Here is a 10,366-nt window from a genome sequence, read left to right as displayed (position 1 = left end):
CTCGTTTTCGTTTCCGTTTTTTTTTTTTTTTTTTTTGTTGAGCCTGCAGAGTGGGTAAAGAGATAGATTTAAAAAAAAAGAGACATAAATTACGTTCGCAGACGAGATTTATGAAAGTTGCCACTTGATTTTACATTCAACTGCAGATTGAAAATAATTATATACCAATTTATCCAATGAAAACGACAAAGTACAGGGAAAGATAAAGTGACCTTGCACTAATCTATATAGAACAATGAATAGTGATGTGATTGCCCAATAACTTATCCTTTTTTTCATGACGCCATGATACACTTTGATAGCAAGACCTTGTTTAGGTGGAAAATATGCATAGCAAATTGGTAAATATTTGCATAATATATCATGCAAATGAGGTGCGTTGTTTAATTGTTGCAGTTAATTTTTGCATCTCTTAATCACACCAGGGCCCCGTTACAAGAAAGTTGCAATCAATTGCAAATGATTGCTAATTTTGAAACAACCATTCTGATTGGCTCAGGGTCTGCCCTATTAAGAAGACATGCATGCAACAATGATTTTGATTGGCCAGTGACAATCAGTTGCAAGTTGCGTTTAAACGCAAAGTTTCTAGCAACGGGGCCCAGGAATCATGAAAAGGTCTCGATGTATGTTGTCGGCAGTGCGTTGTAGAATCTCGAAACCTGCCTGGTCTACGACCTCTTGAATACCAATTTGCAAACATATTTCCGTAAGTGTAATTCAGTCTGTTCTTCTTTTTTGACTGATTCCAGTACTTTATTTACCTCGGACTCTGACGACACTATAATGTGCACCTTGTTTGCCCGATAACTAAGCTGTTTTTCAGTACGCCAAGGCACATTTTGAAAGCAAGACTTTGTTTTTAATAGGGAAAATATTCATAGAAATGGCCAACTATTTGCGTAATTCATTATGCAAATTATATTATAACGGTATTTCTAACAACGTTTTTTTTTTCTTGTATCTCTTTATCACAAAAGAATCATGAACTTAGACCTTATAATCATGATAACTATTATGATTCAGATTGGCGGCAATGTGTTGTAGAATCTCGAAGTCTGTCGTAGTTTAGCCTCTTGTATTCCAATTTGCGCACGTAATTGCAAATATTGTTATTCTTTTTTTTTTCCGAAATGGTTGATTCCAGTACTTGATTTTCCTCGGACTCTGATGACACCATGTACATTTTGTTTAGCTGATAGTTTATCTATTTTTCATTACGCCAAGGTACATTTTGATAAGCAAAACTTTGTTTTAGTGGAAAATATGTTGAGAAAATAGGAAAATATTTGAATAATTTATCATGCAAATGAGATGCGTGTTTTATTTTAATACTTGAAGTTGGTTCTTGGTTCTCTTTATCACACTAGAAATCGTGAACCGTTCTTGATACAATGATAACTATCATCAGGAGTATGATTCAGATTCATATATTACAGCAATGTGTTGTAGAATCTAGAAACCTGCTAGTTCTGTATCCTCCTGTACACTAATTTGCATAGATATTTGCATGTGTGTTATTCTATTCTTTTGAATTGCTTGATTGCAGGACTTAATTTTGATTCTATACATGTGCACATGCGGTAATACATTGCTGTATTAGCGGCAACTCCTAATTTGCATATTTCACTTCTTAATTTGCATATATAAATGAATGTTATAAACAATTGATGACCTATTTTCTTTTCACCTTGATTTCTGAAATCTTTACTATTTTTGCATTGCTGTGGAGATTTTATAAAAAAGGAAATTAGATCATCAAAAGCAATGGTTTTGCGGCCATTTTATTTACCCAAGGTGCTCTTAGATCCAAAATTCCGCTTGGGAACCGGAACTTTTGGATTCAGCGTACTTGAATTATACAAAATAGACCGGTTCCAGACTTTTACTAAAAAATGCCTCTAACATTCATATTTTCCCAAAATCCCACTAGACTATTAACCAAGTTTAGTTGTCACAGAAAAGCCCATGGCGCTGTACACAATGTCCAAAGTTCTTGACACAGAAATGATCAAGTATATCATACATGACTGTATACAGTATAATGTCTTTACACAAAGATAACAACGGAATAATGACTCACTTTCAGCAAATAACCTCGTTCATCAGGTTGCTTCGTCTCCTCAGTATTCGCCATGATTCACCCTAGGCTGGAGATATTCCAGAGAGCATTCGATTGAAGGAACTAACTGTAACAGTTTAACTTATTTTAACTTCTACTTATCCAGAAAGATAGGACAGAGACTGGGACCAGCGAGAGACTGAATGCGACCAGCCAGCCGCAGCGTCTTATAAAGTTTAGCGATTTCTCTTTTTCTATTAATTGATGAAACATTCATTGTGTTATGGCACCGTCTGGACCATGTTTGTGTTTCCAGATGAGTGACTGACAATGCCATTAAACGCAAGCTTTGGCGCAGCATGGCAATACATCTGAGTATTAATTGAGAAGGTCATAATAGTCACGATAATAAAGTTCAGATGCAGTTGGAATTCCCAACAGAGTACAGATGCAGTGGGAATTCCCTACACAGTAGGAATTCTTCCGAAATACGTACTTTATGTACAACAACACTCCTTTGGTTCAATTGTCTAGAATTGCTATTTTCTGGTCCGAACTCTTGCAAAATAATAGAGAACGTATAAAAGTTTTTAATATATATATATATATATGTACATATATACTCCTAGATAGGTCATTTGGAAGACATTTCCATTTGTTTTATATGCAAATTTCAAAATACATGTTCAATGGCAATTTACGCAATGGTGACACGAAAATTGTCTCCTTAATGACCAGTTGTCTCCCTAATGAAGACACTACCCCCCAATATGTCTCCCTAAGGTGCCAACTAGGGATATATATATATATATATATATATATACATATATATGTACAGTTGACGGCTTATATATACATATGTACATATATATATATATATATGTACAGTTGACGGCGTAATCATTCGATTTCAACTTTAATTTATTTTTTTCATAATACTGAATGAAAAAAATGCATCAAATATAACAAAATGAAATAATTCATGATATCTCACTAGGACTAGGAAGAATGATAAAATATTGCAAAACATATAGAACATAATGGTCTGTGTTTTGAAAGTTGGAATCTGAGAATAACTGCTAAAGAAATATGATGGAATCTTCTCTTTCTCTCTGTCTCATATAATATATATGTATATATATATATATATATATTATATATATGTGTGTGTGTGTGTGTGTGTGTGTGTGTGTGTGTGTGTGTGTGTAGGCCTAGCAATAATAATGTCACAACAGAGGAATGCATTAAATGTCAATCTTGATTTTAATTAAAAATCCGAATTTTCGGGGGTCCTCCCCCTTCATCAGGGATGACAGTGCGATGACGAAGGGGGAGGACCCCCGAAAATTCGGATTTTTAATTAAAATCAAGATTGGCATTTAATGCATTCCTCTGTTGTGACATTATTATTGCTATTTCTAGTACTGCCAATACGCGGAGCAACTACAATATAATAAAATTATGTAGGCCTATATATGTATATATATGTACACACAAGTAGTTATGTACATGTACAATGTATCAAGGCTGTATGCATGGTTGTTTTAATGTGTATGTACACGGGATGACCAGATTAATGGAGAACTATATGATATTAGATATAGTACATACAGGCTGACCAGATCAGTGAAGAATTTTCTACGTGGTATACAATGTAGCTACAGTACATGTATGCATGTGACAGGAAATACATTATAGCTCACTCAATCTAGAATGATTTAACCCATTCCAAAAAATTCTAGGAAGTGCTTACATATTTGGCTGAGTGAGGCACTGTCCCTGTAGCCCAATGTGATTGGTAGTTAATTTTGGCAATTATGTTATGCACATAGTTAGGCAGTGAGTCATCCAGGATTCCTGGAACTTGGACTTGCTAGAATATTCACGTGTGTAGCCCCAGGTTGGAGAAAATTACAGAATGTACTAGAAAGGGGTGAATGGATAGTATATAAGCAGGAGAAATTCTGAGGTAGGCAGAGTACCCAACACCTCTGCTCTGAGAGTTACGTCACTTCTGGCTCTGAAGCGACTTGTTATAGTCAGTCCTGTGTTACCTGCTGACCTGTTGTGTTTGTGGAGATAAGGCCTGGGAGACATTTTGCTTGCAGAGAATTTATTTGCCTTCATTGGAGATAGACTCCATATTTTAATGTCAACGGACGTTGTTACGGCAAAGCTGTGACGGGCTGGATTCCTTGCTGGACCTTATAAAGTGAATCATCATTCAACGCATCAACGGGACGTGGTCGTCATAACGTTGGATTCTGCACCTTTCGCTGTGGACCTATACCCTGGATTTATAACGTGGATTATTGCAACCAGTGCCTCTGGATTTACGTTGGAGGAATCATTCATCGGTGCATCAAGGATCATTCATCTGTGCATCGAACATCGTATCTGCACACTTCAAGGGAATTACACGGAATTGAAATGTACAAATCTTCCGGAACTTTATTAAGAATTTGCCTTACAATCAGTTTCACCCGGAATAATCATTCTTACTTAAAGCGTTGCAGCGAAATTAACCATAACAATGAAAGGTTAGACGGGATCGTTTTAACAAAAGATAATTTAAAGACAGATTATGTGATACCTGGCCAGGGTGTTACCCTAAGAGAGTCAACGTCGGGGCCCAACTCATCTGCGACGTGACGGGGAGGCGACGTCAGACGCTATCACGTGGAGGGCGCGTCAATACACGGGGACGTCGTCGGATCAGCGGGCGACGCTATCTCAGCACAGTTTGCAGCGCTGTGACTATGCCAGACAGAAGGGCGTTGGCCGTTGAGTGCGCGTAGTCCTTCACAGCGTCTCGGCGCCCTGCATCGACCTCGGCGCGACTCCCACTAGTTGCCGTGTAGCAATTACAGGGGGGCGTTGGCTCAAGACCGCCTGGTGGTTCGCCTGGCAAAATCGACGAAAACTTATTGTCGCCGTCGTCGTCGAAAGAAAACGGGCTAGAGGCAGGTTGGCATGTCCTGGTTTATCTCGCCTCTTAGCACTTAAAACTCAGTTAGCAGAGCACGTTTCTTGGGGAAAGCAATTCCTCCCAAGATTGTGGACGGGAACGCCGAGAAAGTGATAACGGTCCTCTCTAACCGGAGTCCGATTGTCGACTGACGCGAGCAATGGATTTTTAACATGAGCATTATTACATACATGGAAAATTCCGTCAGGCACGCCCAGCTTAATACATTCATAACATTAAACTCAACCTGGGCGAAGTGTGTAAGGCTGCGGTTCGAAACGAATGACTCAAAAGGAGATTACGTAACCGGTGGTGTTTACAAACATTCGCGATCGTGCACGTGTGATCGCATACACATGATCATAAAAAATAAAACCACATTAATGGGCAGATTCGTAACAATATATATATATATATATATATATATATATATATATATATATATATATGTATACACACACACACACACACATATATATATATATATATATATATATATATATATATATATACATATATATAGTGTCTGTGCCATAATATTGCTATGGTGCTATCATAACTTTACATTCTAAAACAAGTACTGCTGATAGTATGTTTGTATACTATGCCTGTATGTATCACCATCACATAATGATATATCAATGGGAAAGTGTGCATTGTTCCTTTTTTTCCGCTTAAAGACCATTTGCTCATATTATATTGCGTTCAATGATCTGCCCTTCCCAACTGGATGAAAGTCAAATTGACACATGTCCCGCTTTGTATCATTTTTTTTTTTAGTGGAAATAAATAAACTATGGAATTGAATTGAATTGAGTTGGTATACATACATATACAGGGCACTCCCGTTGTAACGAACATGGTTATAATGAAATTTCGTTATAACGAAGTAAAACTTCTGGTCCCAAAATTATTGCCATTAAAGTCCATGGTACAAAATTCGCTTATGACGAACGCGGTTATAGAAAATATTTTGTTACAGTGTATAACTAAGTCTTTTCCGAGCGCCACTGATAAAGAAAAACAAAAGAATAGTGCTCCTTTATAACGAAATGCGGATCGCTTTCGAAAATAGGTGGCGGAACAAACATTTATATTTAAGGCCCCGTCACTGTACAGGCATGCTAACCTGGAAACATAAAACTGCACTTTACTTGAATATAAGACCATTCTGAAGCAAACAATTTTCACACAACAATAGATATAGAATGTACTCTAAAATGAATCCAACAAGGACTGGACCAATCATCCTCCAGCATTCCCACTGATTCCCACTGATCAGTTATTAGCCATCCCCTTTAAGGTTTCTGACGTATTCTGGTGAGATAATGAGAAATCTCTAATGAAATAATATGTGAAAGCTAGGACATGTAATTCCAAGAGAGATTCAACATTCATTTGATGAAAATCGGTTTTGAATGGCTGAGATATCCAAACAGGACAATCCTAATAAAATGGTGGGACCCACCTTCATTAGGATCACTTCGTTTTGACTTGTTTTTGGATGTCTCAGCCATCCCAAAACCGATTTTCGTCTAGTAAGCTTTGAATTCATCTTGGGTATAATGATATGCTCTGTATTATTTCACAAGTGGTTTCTTGGTATCTCGCAAAAAGTTAAAGGCCTAATCCTCATTTCCATCAATACTAGCCCTATATGATTCCTCTATGGTGGTGAACACAATCGTGGCAAAGCTATATCAACCCATTACTTCACTTTCCGTCAATGTAAAGCAAAGGTTATGCAATTGAATGAACGGCATAATAACGTTTGTGTAGTGCTACAGTGTCTTTTAGCATACAGTGAGCCAGATTCATAAGCTTGGAAAAATGCTGGGCAATTAAAAAGAAGATACATGTTGTACTACTGTCAGTTGGTAGTGGCCATCAGGAATTCACATGTTGCGTGGTTGGAACTTTTGATTTTACCAAGGAGCTTGATTTTACATACCCTCTATGTGCTTTGAGTGTCTATTTTAGTTGTCACAGAATAGCCCATGGCGCTGTACACACTGCCCAAAGTTCTTGACACAGAAAGGATAAAGTATATCATACATGTATATAAGACAATAAGAATGATTTTTTTTTTTGTATATCCTGTACATTTAATTTCACCTGCTTTGCTGGTGGAGATAAAAAGATCAGAAGGAAGCGTTACAAGACTACGAAATTTTGAAGCATTTACAAATTTTCAGCCCAAATGATGTTTCTTGAACACGCAATAGCGTGAATGTGAACCTGTCGTTTTCGATTCAATTTCTTATTCGTTTTATTTTTTTTTTCTTCATACAATTCATTTTTTTCTTTAGTACATTGAGTTGTTGTTTCTATTTACCATATATGCTTTATTCATCTCCATATAATTCTGGATACAATATGAATTCACTATAGAATCAAATCGAATATCATGATTACAGATTAGACATAATACGTAGTAATAAGTGAACGGTATCTGAGCACCTTTGCATCTTTGAGCTATATAACCTTAGGATGACAAAGAAAAGGAAGACCAAGAAATGGCATGCAGACGAAACTGACAACAGATATCTATCAGTGCTAGCCACCAAAACTAGTGCTAACCAAAATTAGGGGGAGGGGGTTGCAGTTTATAGTTCTATAGTGCCACTTTTTCATCAGCTAACAAAAAAAAAAGGGGGGGGGGGCCTTCAGCACAACTTCTGCTGCCACTTCCGGGTTTCCTTTCTATAGCTAACAATCAGTATTAAAGCAAAGAGGGTCTTCAGCGCAAATTTCTTCAGGCATGTTAACCTGGAAACATAAAACTGCAAATTACTTGAATATAAGACCATTCTGAAGCAAATAAGTTTCACACAACAATATATATAATAATGTACTCTTAAATGAATCAAACAAGGACTGGAACAATCATCCTCCAGCATTCCCACTGATTCCCACTGGTCAGTTACTATAGCCATCCCCTTTAAGGTTTCTAACGTATTCTGGTGAGATAATGAGAAATCTGTAATGAAATATGTGAAAGCTAGGGCATGTAATTCCAAGAGAGATTCAACATTTATTTGATGAAAATCGGTTTTGAATGGCTGAGATATCCAAACAGAACAATATAATAAAATGGTGGGACCCACCTTCATTAGGATCACTTCGTTTTAACTTGGTTTTGGATGTCTCAGCCATTCCAAAACCGATTTTCGTCTAGTAAGCTTTGAATTCATCTTGGGTATAATGATATGCTCTGTATGATTTCATAAGTGGTTTCTTGGTATCTCGCAAAAAGTTAAAGGCCTAATCCTCATTTCCATCAATACTAGCCCTATATGATTCCTCTAAGTGGTGAACACAATCGTGGCAAAGCTATATCAACCCATTACTTCACTTTCCCTCAGTGTAAAGGAAAGGTTATGCAATTGAATGAACGGCATAATAACGTTTGTGTAGTGCTACAGTGTCTTTTAGTATACAGCGAGCCAGATTCATAAGCTTGGAGAATGCTGGGCAATTAAAAAGAAGATACATGTTGTACTACTGTCAGTTGGTAGTGGCCATCAGGAATTCACATGTTGCGTGGTTGGAACTTTTGATTTTACCAAGGAGCTTGATTTTACATACCCTCTATGTGCTTTGAGGTCTATTTTAGTTGTCACAGAATAGCCCATGGCGCTGTACACACTGCCCAAAGTTCTTGACACAGAAAGGATAAAGTATATCATACATGTATACAGTATAGTGTCTTTACACAGAGATAACAACAGTATAAGGACTCAATTGCAGCAAATAGCCTTGTTCGTCAACTTGCTTCATCTTCACCATTCGCCATGATTCACCCTGGGCTTGAGGTATTCCAGAGAGCATTCGATTGAAGGAACTAAAGTTTAGCTTATTTTAACTTCTACTTATCCAGAGAGATAGGACAAAGACTGGGACCAACGAGAGACTGAATGCCACCAGCGTCTCATAAAGTTTAGCGATTTCTCTCTTTCTATTAAGCCATATTATTCATTCATTCATTCATGTTTGTTTTTTATTTTCATTTCCAATCAATATACATAGGTAATACAAACGTCAAATGATTACATATCTTGTAACATATAATACATAATTGTTTCATGATGAAATATTCATTGGATGGCGCCGCCTGGACCAGGGAAGTGGGAATCCCGCCTGGACCATGTTTGTGCTTCCAGATGAGTGAATGACAATGCCATTTAACGCGACCTTCGCCGCAGCATAACATGGCAGTACACCTGAGTATATAGAAGGTCATAATAGTCACGATAATTAAGTTCAGATGCAGTGGGAATTCCCTACACAGTACGAATTCTTCGTAATACGCACTCCTTTGGTTCAATTGTCTAGAATTGTTATTTTCTGGGCCGAACACTCTTGCAAAATTAAAGAGAACGTATATAAGTTTTTAATCTCTCTCTCTCTCTCTGTATATGTATATATATATATATATATATATATATATATATATATATATATATATACAGTTGACAGCGTAATTATTCGATTTCAATTTTAATTTATTTTTTCATAATGCTAAATGAAAAAAAAATACATCAAATGAAACAAGGTTCATTTCCGAAGGTTCTTTGTTACAAAACACAGAGGTTCTAATAACCTAAAATGTCCGTTAGTTTGGAAATTAAGGAGGGTTTGTTATTACGATTATTTTGGCGTTATTCCATAGGTTCGTTATTAATGAGGTTCGTTAATCCAACAATGAAATATGGTTCTTATTACGACGGTTCGTTAGTCCGAATATGATAGAAATTCCACACGTTCGTTAATTCAATTCAATTCAATTCAAACTTTATTTCATTTTTCGAAAAGAACATAAACATTTCACTTTCATTGGTAACAGAAAATAAGGTTACATAATCAAAACAAAGTAAAATTGAAAAGAGAACATAATTGTGGAACCTTGTGGTAACAAATAATGTTGTAATGAAAATTGACTGAAGTGATATAGACGATATAACATTACACAAAATATCGAAAAATGGAGGGACCCACTAAAAAGGCAATGCTTGTAGAATGTAGGCCCCTCAGGTACAGAATGTCAATAGAAAATGAACTGATGCAAAAAGGTAAAAAAAGATCGGGAATAAAGTCAGATTAAAAAAAAAAAAGGTCTGGAAGCCCAATAAGAAGATAGAGTAACGGACAGACACACATACACAGGCGAATGAACATTAAACGAGACTGAGACGACAAAACTTATGAAAGGGGACTTCAATACAAGACAGAACGAGACAAGGTTGACATAATAGGAAGACAATACAGCGGACAGAAAGGAAAAAACAGATCCAGCGATCCTCGACAGAACTATGTCGAAAAAATATTGGGATGCG

The sequence above is a fragment of the Diadema setosum genome, chromosome 2, assembly GCF_964275005.1.
Source record: "Diadema setosum chromosome 2, eeDiaSeto1, whole genome shotgun sequence".
In the NCBI taxonomy this organism is placed as follows: Eukaryota; Metazoa; Echinodermata; class Echinoidea; order Diadematoida; family Diadematidae; genus Diadema; species Diadema setosum.
The sequence above is the reverse complement of the archived record's forward strand: the minus strand, read 5'-3'. Positions refer to the sequence as shown.